Source organism: Bos indicus x Bos taurus, chromosome X (genome assembly GCF_003369695.1).
Source record: "Bos indicus x Bos taurus breed Angus x Brahman F1 hybrid chromosome X, Bos_hybrid_MaternalHap_v2.0, whole genome shotgun sequence".
Taxonomy (NCBI): domain Eukaryota; kingdom Metazoa; phylum Chordata; class Mammalia; order Artiodactyla; family Bovidae; genus Bos; species Bos indicus x Bos taurus.
The window spans coordinates 132919987-132933560 of record NC_040105.1 but is presented as its reverse complement, the minus strand read 5'-3'; the positions used below and the strand labels follow the sequence as shown (position 1 = coordinate 132933560).

Sequence of the window (13574 nt, the reverse complement as noted above, 5' to 3'; positions counted from 1 at the left end):
CCAGAATCGGTTGGTCTCGGCAACTGCGGCAATTGCTCACAAGCATCCAGGCCACCTGGTGGTGACATTGTCAAGCTGCCTTGAGAGATAGGCCACAGGTCTGCCCCACGTGCCCACAGTATGCCGGCCCAGGCCTCTACTGGTAGCAGGTACTGGCTCTTTCTAACTGGAATGGCACCTGGCTTGAGTTCCTTTATCACTGGGGCTTGATGTTTAGCCAGCCTGAGGTGGGGGTGGTGGGGGCGGTTGTCTTCCACCCAGACCTCAGGGAATAATTGAGTTAGCTTTCTCTCACGCTCTTCTGGCCCACCCAGTTCTTCATTTGGGGGGGGGGGTATTAAGAGAGAGAACAAATAAGTCATAGTGCCCAACTAAAAGGTGGGCCTCTCCTCAGGGGAGAAAGTCACTTGTGCTCCCAGTTTGGAGAGCAAGTCTCTTCCCAACAGGGGTACTGGGCACTCAGGAATGTAGAGGATCACTCGGTAACCCCCATCTGACATTTTCGGGGTAGGCTTGAGACACAAAGGCTGCTCACCATCTGAGACCCAGCAGCCTCTGAATCTATTGGTGTATAAAGTCTATAGGCCTCGCACAGTCTTTCATAGCATAGGTTTTTGGGCCCTCCCTCCTTGAGGACTTGTAAAATAGCCGCCCAATATCTCTCCAGGTGGCCCCTTCCTTCCTCTGTGTTATAGTCCAAATTAGGTTTATCAGTGGGGAAGGCTTGCTCTATCCACCTTTCTAGGTTTGCAACACCTTCTGGAAGCATCTCTCATAACCATTTTCTGGCCTCACTTAGGATCCTGTGTCTGTCCTCAGTGCTGAAGAGGGAGACTAGCAGTTGGATTATGTCATCACATGTAGGGCAGTGGGTTCGAAAAATAGTCTCCATTAGCCTAATCTGGTAATAATAGGCTACAGGGGGCTGATGGTAGTGGCCGTCTGCCCCCTAAACCGGAGGCTGCTATAGCTCTCTGAGGGGCATTTGTAGCAGAGCCCTTTCCTCTGGCTCCTTAGCGGAGCACAGCCTCTGTTTAATTCTGGTGTCTCCTTTCCCCTTCCTGTCAAGTACTCACCGGGAGAGGTGGGTATAGCTTGGGCAGTTCAGCTGGAGCCAGATTCTGGAAGTGTTGGCCAGAGGCTTCTGCAGCCAGGATCAGAGTCTGCTGAGGTGGCGGCTCTACGACCTCTGGGAGAGCTGACGGAGGAGCAGCGGCTGCTACAGGAACTTTACCTGGCCCTGGATCAAGCATTAAGGTGGCCTCCGGTCCTGGTGGAGCACGGGGCAGTGGGCGCATCATCATCCAGTATCAGGGATGGGAAGGTCATCCTCGTCCAAATCCTGCCAGATCCCAGAGGAAGGAGGGGGATCGGCGTGTCTTCACCTGCCGGTCAGCATGGCCGAACCAGAACACCACGTGGTCCAAGACTGTTTCTCCCTTAAAGTCCATTCTGCCTTAGTGGGCTTGAACAAGTGTGGATGAAAACACAGATGGGTTAAATATCCCATGTCCCAGGCCATCTCCGGAAAAGCCAATTCATACTCACTTACGTATCCCCCTCCTTCTAGCCTGATGATTCCGACGGGGTCAAGAATTTCACAGCAGACGGCACACCACCTGGGGGAGGGTAGAATATAAGCACACAAGGATCAAGTTTCTTCTCCTAAAAATCCCCTGGCGATTGCTTGGTAATAATTTTCCCCAAGATGGCGTGGACACATCTCCTAAATGACCTTCACAAATTTCCTTCCTAAGCCCTAACATGCCTGTCAACTTGTGTACCAAGCAATCACTGCCACCTGCCTATTCCAGGCTCCTGTGGGTCCATGCCCCTTCTAGTCCCTCCCAGAGGGGTGTTCAGGCCTCTTCTTCCACCCTGCCGGGTGGGTTCCTCCTCACCTGAGCACTCAGTTCCCTTGCTGCCATCCACTACCTGCTAATATGAAAGGTCCAGGCATTGAGAAGCAGAATCCTTCCAGAAGGGCAAGGCACCTTCCCCCCTCTAGAAGATTCAAACTGCAAGGCCTTGGAGTAGTCCCACATGGGACTTGTCTCCTCAAAGTGAGGAGTTTCCCAGCCAATGCATGAAATGTTGTAGCCAGGCATTCTGGGAAACAAACTCACTCAGAAGGACAATGCAGATAGTGGAGTGCACTTTATTACACCGGTGGGCCCAAAGCAGAGTCTCCTCTTAGCCAAGGACCCCGACCAGTTTTTCTGAAAACCTTATATACCCTAAGTGTACGTACACAAACCCACCTCCCCAAACTCCCTAACAATCAAAGTTAACCCATGATTCATATGCCTTAAACCTAGGTAGTTCAGTTCAGTTCAGTTGCTCAGTCGTGTCCGACTCTTTGCGACCCCATGAATCACATCACGCCAGGCCTCCCTGTCCATCACCAACTCCTGGAGTTCACCCAGACTCATGTCCATCGAGTCAGTGATGCCATCCAGCCACCTCATCCTCTTTCGTCCCCTTCTCCTCCTTCCCCCAATCCCTCCCAGCATCAGAGTCTTTTCCAATGAGTCAACTCTTCATATGGCCAAAGTACTGGAGTTTCAGCTTCAGCATCATTCCCTCCAAAGAAATCCCAGGGCTGATCTCCTTCAGAATGGACTGGTTGGATCTCCTTGCAGTCCAAGGGACTCTCAAGAGCATTCTCCAAAAGCATCAATTCTTTGGTGCTCAGCCTTCTTCACAGTCCAACTCGCACATCCATACGTGACCACTGGAAAAACCATAGCCTTGACTAGACAGACCTTTGTTGGCAAAGTATTGTCTCTGCTTTTCAATATGCTATCTAGGTTGGTCATAACTTTCCTTCCAAGGAGTAAGCGTCTTTTAATTTCATGGCTGCAGTCACCATCTGCAGTGATTTTGGACCCCAAAAAAATAAAGTCTGACAGTTTCCACTGTTTCCCCATCTATTACCCATGAAGTGATGGGACCGATTGCCATGATCTTCGTTTTCTGAATGTTGAGCTTTAAGCCAACTTTTTCACTCTCCACTTTCATCAAGAGGCTTTATTAGTTCCTCTTCACTTTCTGCCATAAGGGTGGTGTCATCCAGTGGACAATTATCAATAGGCCTGTGGTCATATCCCAATAAGCATAATAGAATGTATGATTCTATTCGGTTACACAGATAATCAGGGTATTCTTTTAGCGAAGGGCTCTTCCTTCCAGGGGCCTGGTTTTCCAGTTGGTATGTCGTTTCCATATATACTGGACATATAGCTCAAAGTCCACAGTCCAGCCCAAGATGGAGTCCTGCTTTCAAGATGGAGCCTGTTCTAGTTCCTCCTTCAAAACTTCCTCTGTGCCCTCATCAGCCATCTCTTCCATTTCACCTGAAATTGTTTACATTTTTTGACATTTGATGCAAAGTCAGGTCAGTGTTCCTGGGCCTTGTCAGAACTCCCAGAGCACAACAGCACAGGACTTGTGAGGAACCTCCAATGTTAAAAGGCCCATTGCAAGGCTCATCAGAAAATCAAATACATAACTCTAAAAATATCCTCCGTGATCTATGTATGTAGCCACGGTGTCTGACAAATTCAATTAAATCTGTCATACATCATTCTCCACAGTGTTATTGAGAGAGACATAGTAGTATCGAATTTTAATTATTCAGCTCCTATTGATCCTACCATAATCTGGTGAGAATCATTTGCAAACTGACAGGCCCCTCAGGAGACAGGCACTATTATCTAATTATAAATCTCACAGTGTCATTTGATACAGTGTTCGGGTTTTTCTTTTCCACAAGAAGAGCCCCAATATTTGCCAACAAATTCCTATATAGAAACCCAAACAGTGCACACCAATCTTAACTTCAGCTGAGATAACTAGAGCCTGGATTGTGGCATCAATCCCTGGGCCCTGCCCCATCACCCTGTCCCCAGAGTTTGTTATAGGATTTCTCCACCAAGTCCCTTCCTCCCCCACCATACCTGACTGGCCATTCATCCCAAAGGGCCCTGTGATCTAGGCTAAAGCCTCTTTGGTGCTAATAAATCAGTGGCAACTATTTTTGCATTTTCACATTCACATTTTTGCATTCTCAACATACAGAAGTAAGGAATGGTGGGAATATCAGGTCCCTGGCCCACAGCTGGAGAGACATTGGGAAAAGAAATACCTCAAGATGCAACTTAACCCCACCTCCCAGAACACCCTGAAAGACTGGCCCAGGAATAAACAGTCACCCAGCCAGCTAGCCAACAAGTATTTTCTGAACACTGAATCTGTTCCAAGAACACTGGTAGGCCCTGCGGGGATACAGTGGTGAACACAATACAAATGTACCTTAACAGAATAAACGGCTACAATGAATTTAAGTGGTGCAAACATGTAACGGGCTATGAAGAAATAAAAAGGCAAATAAAATAGGGTTTTGAATGGCTTGAGACACCCCTGATTAACCTGGGAAATGGTTAATTGGCATTACGTGGGTGAAGAGTGAGGCTGGGAGAGACAAGGCTTGTAAGGCTGCCTGCAGTAAATACAGCTGGTAAGTATGGTTGCTGTGTGAAATGAAACTATCTCTTGCCATATCAACAAACAAGAAATGGCACACCCCTCAGCGACTTCTGGCCTCCAAATGTGAATGAGGGCTCCCAAAACTGTGATCCAGCATATGCTGCCACCCCCCATGGTGACTGCTGAGGAGCCTGGGGAATGCAAGAAGCAGCCATCTGCCACTCTTTAAGGGGAACAAGGAAACAGGATTTGGCCCCAGATAGCTGAGGTACATATGAAAGGAATGAACTCAGTCAGCCCAGAGGCTTGCATCTTCCCACACATAGAATGCTAAATTCCTTAACTTGGGATATCTGGTTTCGTTTAATTAACAATAATCTTTTGATGTTCAGACTGTCTGCTCTTTGGTGCAAAACTTCTGTATAACCTGGCGCCTCCCCTCACCTCCTTGGAGCAGTTTTCTCAGTTACTGAGATGCTGTCTCCATGGGTTGGAGTCCTAAGCATTTCCACCAAATAAAATAACTCTTCACTGCCAGGTTGTGACTCTAGTTTTTAATCAACACTGGTGATGGGAAAGGGCAACAGACAGCTGCTGGTGATAGCCTAGGGTGTGGGATCAGATCTGAATGATGGGGTTTGTCTTCTAATTGGCATAGCAATTCCCAGCAGGTGTGGTAGGAGTATCGTGGCTCTGTTGGCAGACATCACCTTTGGCAGTGGGCACCACTGTTGGTAACTTATGGTGGGGGCTGAGTTCCATTGGCATAGACAGCAGTAGGACTCCAACCCAACTTTTCCCAGACATCTACCCAACTTTACCCGTTTATATCATTTATTGGGGAAAAAAATCTTGTTTTCACCTCTGATTTGAAATGCCATATTTATCATGTGCTAATATGTTTTAGGGTCTATTCTTAGGCTTATTTTATAGTTTTAATTACTGTAGCTTTGTAATCGATCCTAATATCTGAAAAAGTCAGCTCTCTACTCTTATCCAGGTTCTTTCATGCTATTCTTGTGCATTTATGTTTTCTATACAGACTTCAGGTTCCTAACAGACATCTTTATTTGATTATCTTAAAGTTGTCAAATCCACATCTTTATGACGACAAGTGTTCCAACCCAAGAATATGGTGTGGGTTTTCCATTTGTTCAAGTCTCCAATTAGATTGTTCCTCTCCATGTTTTAAGTTATCTTCAAAAAGATCTTGCATGCTCCTGGATAAATCTATTCCTAGGTCTGTTATTTTTTTTTATAATTAAAAATAGGATTCTCCCATTCTGTGTTATACTTGGTTGTTTGTACATAAAAGGAGCTTGTCGATTTTGTCTATTAATGTCCTGAGAAGTCTTTCTGAATTACGTTTACCATATTTAAAAGTTGATTCCCTTGTGCTTTCTATGTATTCAATTACATCACAGAAAAATATCAATAATTTTGCCTTTTATTTTACCATTTTATACTTATTTCTCTTTTATAATTGGACTGACTAAAATTTCTAGAACAAAGTTAATTCTTACCTTCCTTCCTGAATGGAAAATCCTTCTAGTGTTTCACCTTTTAGCATGATATCAGCTTTTAGAGGTTTTTAGGTAGGTAGATAAGTTATTTTAAGGACTATTTAGCTATTAAATACCTCAGTTGGTAAAGAATCTGCCTGCAATGTGGAAGACCTGGATTTGATCCCTGGGTTGGGAAGATCCCCTGGAGAAGGGATAGGCTACCCACTCCAGTATTCTAGCCTGGAGAATTCCATGGACTATACAGTCCATAGGGTGGCAAAGAGTTGGACACGACTGAGCAATTTTCACTTTCAGCCATTAAAATTTTATTGAGTGATTTTTAATTGGGAATAATGTTAAATATCATATCTTTTCAGCATTTCTAGTGATTGTATGATTTTTTCTTATTTTCTAAGTATGATGGGAGAATAGGCAACAGAGAGAGGAATAACAGTTGGGGGTGATTTCATAGAGAATGCTGCAGTTGAGCTGAGATCTGAAGGATGACTAAGAGTTCTGGTTTTGAAATGGCAAACTAAATGCACATGGTAGTTTCCCTACCTCCTAACTCCAAACCCTCTATTCTTAAGTTTTTTAAGCCAAAGCTAAGAAATGGGCTAAATAGCTGGGCTGAAAATCAGGAGACATCGTTAGATGACTGAAATTTGAGAAATCTTTGAGAAACTGACGGCCAACCAATTCAACTGAGGAAAACAGCAGCCTAGAAGATGCACAAATTAGGTACCACAAACTGTTTTCACAAAACACAGAAGCAAAGCGAAGGGCACACCATGCTTGAAGTCAATGAAATCTGAGAAAAGGAGAAACCAACAAAAAAGATTAAAAGTGGGAGGAGGGTGGATACTGAGACGCTTACAGCAAATAAGTTGTCCAGATTGAAGTTTGAAGACAGGAGAAGAGGACAACAGAGGATAAGGTGGCTGGATGGCATCACTGATTCAATAGACATGAACTTGGGCAAACTCTGGGAGGTGGTGATAGACAGGGAGGTCTGGCGTGCTGCAGTCCATGGGGTTGCAAAGAGTCAGACATGACTTGGTAACTGAACAACAAAACTTCCAGCTTCTGTGCAGTCCCCTGCCCCATCACCCCTGTGAGTCAGGCTCCAGCATTTAGGCAGGAGCAAGTACTTGAGTTAGAGAAATGTAATAGTGTCTCCAGAGGCTGGCAACTTCTGGGAGGAATGCAAAATGGTCATGTTCCAACTGCTACAATATCCTGCCCATCAACAACAGACCCCAGTGAGCAACTCCTGGGGAACTGCACAAACAAGGGCAGTAAAGAGTCTAGCAAGGAATCACATCAATAAAAGTAACTTCATAATCAGAAATCACACAATAAGCTGAAGGGCAAGGAAGGACTTTACCAGGTGGAGATGGAGAGAGATACACCAGCTTCTGCCTGCTATGTATCAAAAACACAGGCGCCCCTGTTTGAGTTTCCTGAGCCATACAGCAAATTCCCCTTGGCTATCTATTTTACATATGGTAATGTAAGTTTCCATGTTACTCTTTCCATACATCTCATCCTCTCCTCCCCTTTCCCCATGTCCATAAGTCTATTCTCTATGTCTGTTTCTCCACTGCTGCCCTGTAAATAAATTCTTCAGCACCATTTTTCTAGATTCCATGTATATGCATTAGAATATGATATTTATCTTTCTCCTTCTGATTCACTTCACTCTGTATAATAGGTTCTAAGTTCATCCATCTCATTAGGACTGACTCATATGCATTCCTTTTTATGGCTTTTTATTCCTTTTTCATTTTGTATATTTACAACTTCTTTTTTAATGTAAATTTATTTATTTTAATTGGAGGCTAATTACTTTACAATATTGCATTGGTTTTGCAATACGTTGACATGAATCCACCACGGGTGTACATGTGTTCCCCATCCTGAAACCCTCCCCCCCCACCTCCCTCCCCATTCCATACCTCTGAGTCATCCCAGTGCACCAGCCCTGAGCACCCTGTATCATGCATCGAACCTGGACTGGTCATCTGTCGATGGATATCTAGGTTGCTTCCATGTTCTAGAGGGGTGGGATGGGGAGGGAGATGGGAGGGAGGTTCAAAAGGAAGGGGATATATGTATACCTATGGCTGATTCATATTGAGGTTTGGCAGAAAACACTAAAATTCTATAAAGAAACTATCCTTCAAAAAATAAGTTTAAAAATGGTATTCAAAGGAAAAAAAAAAAAAAACACAGGAGCAAGGAAAAACAGGATATGTTTCAAATACAGAACATTGGAGGAGAGAGGGCAATAAGCCTAGAAAGGTAGGCTGAGGCCAGATTGGTGATGGCTTCAGATGCCAAGTAGTGGTGTTTGTTTTTTGTTTGTTTGTTTTTTGTTTTTGTTTTTCCTATAAACAGTGAGGATGAAGACAGAGGCATTTATGAAGGAGAGAGTGAAATGATGACAGCTGTGTTTTAGAAAGATGACTCTGATGGGCATTTGGCATGCAGATAGAAGGAGAGAGTAATTTAAGGGGTCCAGCAACAGACTAGAGGTGATGAAGGCCTATTTGAGGACACTGGCAGTAGGAGAGAAAAGGAAAGAAGTGAAATGTTGTAAAGCATCTGTAATTGATCATATTTAAGGGCAAGGGGAACTGAAGGAGACATGGGCAATATGAAGTTGCATTTCTTGTACCATTCCCTGAATGGGGAAAAAAGAAGACAACTACATCTGGTTTTGGTTTCTTTCATCAATATTGTTGTTTGGGGGATAAGAAACTCACGTTGTGACAATTTGAGTTTGAGGTACCTGCATGATATCTTAGTGAAAATGTCCCATAAGTTGTTGCAAGTTAAGATCCAAATTTCAGGGGAAAAGCCAAAACTAAAATATGTAGATGTTAGAAGTCTTTTGCAAGATTGGATGAGATCATGCACCAGAATGGATGAAGGGCAGAAGTAACAAGGAGACTGGGACAAAAGTTATAAATGTGGAACAGTTATCTTGGGGAGCGACTTGAGTCATTTTCCATAAAGCACTATGTGGAATTTGTTTTTGTTTCTACTAATCAGAACCAAATGTGTTGACCAAAGTGACCCTGAGAGTAACTCACTAGAAATAAATTGGTAGAACAAAGAGTATGTTCTCTCAACAAATAAAGATGTATTAGTTGAGTAATGTTGATATATTTAAAGCCATGCATAATGTTAGAGTTCAATACTTCTTTTTCAGTTGGGGAGACTCAAGTACAAAGCAACTGACATGACGCCTCCAAGATCAGAGTCAGCAAGAATCAGAGCACAACTAGAGTCCAGTTCTTTTGCTTTATAGTCCAGTGATTCATATTCTCCCCAAACACCCCTCCCACTAAGTCACACTGTCCTCTCCCACCACAACTAACAATTGACATGGTGGATTACTGCACTTGAGTCTAAAAACTGCAACCGTAATTGAAGGTATTTGGTGGGGACGAGGTGTCATGTACTAGGTTGATAGCTATCAATTTAATATGTAGTTAACTAGCAATTATTTCTGCCAAAAGGGAAGCCATCTCAGGAAAACTCCAAAACAATGGATACATTTCAAAATTATTTCAGTTTAACACATACAGTATTTCAAATTTATATCATTTAAAGTAAGCTGTGCACTCTTGAAAGGTTGTCTGCAAAACAGCTGTGCGTAAAGTGAATCATCCTTTCTCCCTTGACTTATAGTACAATTTCTAAGATGTAGACTCAGATAAAAGACAAAATACACTGTGTTTTCAAGATAACTTGATTCTTCCAAATCATTCAGTTCAGTTGCTCAGTCGTGTCCGACTCTTTGCGACCCCATGAATTGCAGCACGCCAGGCCTCCCTGTCCATCACCAACTCCCGGAGTTCACCCAAACTCATGTCCATTGAGTCAGTGATGCCATCCAGCCATCTCATCCTCTGTCGTCCCCTTTTCCTCCTGCCCCCAATCCCTCGCAGCATCAGAGTCTTTTCCAATGAGTCAACTCTTCCATTAGGTGGCCAAAGTACTGGAGTTTCAGCTTTAGCATCATTCCTTCCATGATAAAGACTACAAAAACACTTCTTAGAATCTGTGGACAAGAAATTTCACACCCCATAGCATGTCAAAGTTTCCAACCTTTTTCTGGATCCATCTGTTCCACACCTCTATATTAACCCCTTCTTCTAATGACACTAAACCATTAGCTGTTCCCCAAACATTCCATGCACAACTGAGTTCTTCTCTATCCCTTTGCTCACACCGTTCTTTAGTTTTGAAAAGGACTTTCTCCATCAATTCTTGTCAAAAGTCCTAGTTGTTTTTCAAAATCTAGTTTGAATTTCATTTCCCCATGAAGCCTCTTCCTCACCATTCATTCCGTATAGAAGTACTCTCTCCATCTCCACACCTCCCACAGGAAAAAATAATAGAATCAGAGGGCATGTTAGTTTTGGAGCCCATTTAAGGTATTCACACTCATGCTCAGCCATGTCCAACTCTTTGCAACTTTTTGAACTGTAGCCCGCCAGGCTCCTCTGTCCATGGGATTTCCCAAGCACAAATACTGGAGTGGGCTGCATTTCCTCCTCCAGGGGATCTTCCTGACCCAGGGATTGAATCCACATTTGTGTCTCCTGCATTGCAGGCGGATTCCTTACCCGCTGAGCCTATTACTTCCTCTTAAAATGTAGGTCAAATTTACCATTCATTCATCTGTCCTAAAAATGTGCTATGAACTAGAGATCATGCTCACTGTTAAGAATATAATGATGAGCAAGAAAGAGTCCATGCTTTCCAGTTCACAGTCAAGCTAAAGAGTCAAACCACTAAATAGGCAATTGTAATTAAATATGATTGGTGCTACGACAGGGGTTGGAAAAGGCAATGGCACCCCACTCCAGTACTCTTGCCTGGAAAATCCCATGGATGGAGGAGCCTGGTGGGCTGCAGTCCATGGGGTCACTACGAGTCTGACACGACTGAGCGACTTCACTTTCACTTTTCACTTTCACGCACTGGAGAAGGAAATGGCAACCCACTCCAGTGTTCTTGCCTGGAGAATTCCAGGGATGGTGGAGCCTCATGGGCTGCCGTCTATGGGGTCGCACAGAGTCGGACACGACTGAAGCAACTTAGCAGCATGATAGGGGTGAGCACTGGACTCGCTCAGAATCTGTCACTTCTTTCTTCTCCTATTTCTCCCTTTTGCAGTGGGAACATTATGTCCTATGACTGTCCTACCATTGTGCGTTGGAAGCATATAACTTGTTTGATTTCACAGAGTCACAGCTGGAGAGCAGTTTGTCTCAGAATGAAAATATCTAGAGTCTCATTCATATCCAATTTAGATGATATTTTGGTGAGACTTCAGAATTTAGGCTTTTAAGTTAATGGTGGAACAAGACTGCCAGGGTTCTTGAGATGGAATGAATGTATTTTGCATATAAAAAGAACATGAGTCAGGGGCAGGCTGTTATAGACTGCATAATATATGTGCCTCCCCTCTCAAAAATTTTATTTTGAAACCTAATCACCAAAGTGATGGTATTTGGAGGTAGGGCCTTTAAGAACACTCATGAATGTTATTAGTGCTCTTATAAAAGAAACTCCATTATATTTTATAATGCCCTTATAAAAGAAACTCCTTCCCTTCTTCCACCATGAGAAGTTTTAGTGAAAAGACTGTGAACAAGGAAGTGTGCTCTCACCAGACACCGAATCTGCCAGCACCTCGATCTTGGACTTCTTAGTCTCTAGAACTGTGAGAAATCAATTTCTGTTGTTTATAAGCCACCTAGTCTAAGGTACTTTGTTGTAGCATCCTGAACAAAGACAAATGGTAAAGGAAAGGGAAAAACTAAGCATTACCCTTAGGTCTCTAGCTGGGACCACTGGAAGTCATTTACTAAGATAAGAAACACAGAAAAGAAGTAAATTACAAAGTCAGAGTGAGAAGTCAGAGAAGGTAGTTTGGGTTTGAGGTATACTGAGTCTGAGGTTCTTGTATCACTGAGCACTGCATCTGGCATCCAGGAGAGGTTCAGTTCATATTTGTTATGATTTTTGTAAATAACTGATGTTAAAGAGACAAGTACAATAGAAGCTGAGCTCATGAAATCGACTGAGAAGGAATGCCAGTGAGAATGGAGAAAAACCCGAACAGTGTGTAATTTGACAAAAGTCAAAGGTAGAGGGTATTTCAGGATGAGAGTCCTGGTATAACAGAGTCAAATGCTGCCAAGAGGTCAAATTAAAGGATTAGAAATAATCCCCTGAATTTGTCAAAATGTTGGTTTCTCCTACAAAGGCAGTTTCAGTGTCATGAGTATAGAAGCTGAAGTTGAATGAATTTCAAAGTAAATGTTGCTGGGACTTTCACTTCTGGCTAAGATGGAGTAACAGGGACTGAACATACTCTCCTGGAGGAAACAACCAACCAAAAGAACAGAATAAACTCTATAAACTAATAGTTTTCAGACACTGGGCACCCAAGCAACAAATGACAATGATCCTTGAGGGATGGGAAACAAATGAGGTGAACCCTGAACCTACGATTGCCCCAGTTTACTACCTGGAAAGAGTGTTTAGGCCATGGCAGAGGAAGGGGAACCCAGACCTAACTTAATAGAATTTTTGAGTTGATAAGATGGAGCTAGAAGTCTAGAGAGGTTAGGAGGTTAGACTTTGTTGGGCAAGTTTCTGAACAACAGAGAACTCCACACAGAGAACCCTGGATATCTGTGGAGAGTCTTGCTTGAATATTCAGTTAAGTATTGATTAGCACATACACGTGAGGAAGCTTCCCAAACCTGGAAGAAAATAATTTTCTTTTCCACACTAATAAAGGATTGGAGGAAACAATAATTACTGCTCATGTAGGGTAGAAAGTGATGTCTGTTCACAGAGAAGGGGAAAAGAAAGTCATTTCCTAATGACAAATTTGTCCATTTAAGAGAGTGTAATAGTCTTAAACATCCACACACTTAGCAACAGAACTACAAAATATGGGAAGTAAAAACTGACAGCTAAAGGAGAAATTTGTAAAACCTTCATTTATCGTTGAGAACTGTAACATCTCTCCCTCAGCAACTGATAGAACTACCAGACAGAATATCAGTAAGGACAGAAAAGAACTAAGTAACACATAATCAATACAGATAAAACACTCTACCCAACAACAGAACAAGAGTCTTTTTTTACGTGAACAAGAAACATTTACTAAGACAATATTCTAGGCCATAACACAAGCCTCAAATTTAAAATGATCCTAAAACCACATAAGGCATGTTCATTTTTTCTACCAGAATGGAACTAAGCTAGCATTTACAGAAGGATCTCTGGGAAATCACAACTATTTTTCTCAATGGAACAACACATAAATGATCAGTGGGTTAAACAAGGAAGCAAACGGGGAATTTAAAACTATTTTAAATTAAATGAAAGTGAAAAGACAGCATATGAAAATTTGTAGGGGGAGCTAAAACAACAGTTCAGTCACTCAGTCATGTCTGACTCTTTGTGACTCCATGAACCGCAGCACACCAGGCCTCCCTATCCATCACCAACTCCCTGAGTCCACCCAAACCCATTTCCATTGAG

At 43.0% G+C, this 13574-nt stretch overlaps 1 long non-coding RNA gene across 1 annotated transcript in view; it reads right to left on the bottom strand.

Moving 5' to 3' along the window:
- The window catches only part of LOC113887782, a 140693-nt gene that overhangs the window by 2462 nt on the left and 124657 nt on the right, over positions 1–13574 (bottom strand). Inside the window, exon 3 of the long non-coding RNA XR_003509826.1 lies at positions 1077–1619. This is a non-coding gene — a long non-coding RNA (uncharacterized LOC113887782). The remainder of the gene's footprint in view (positions 1–1076; positions 1620–13574) is intronic.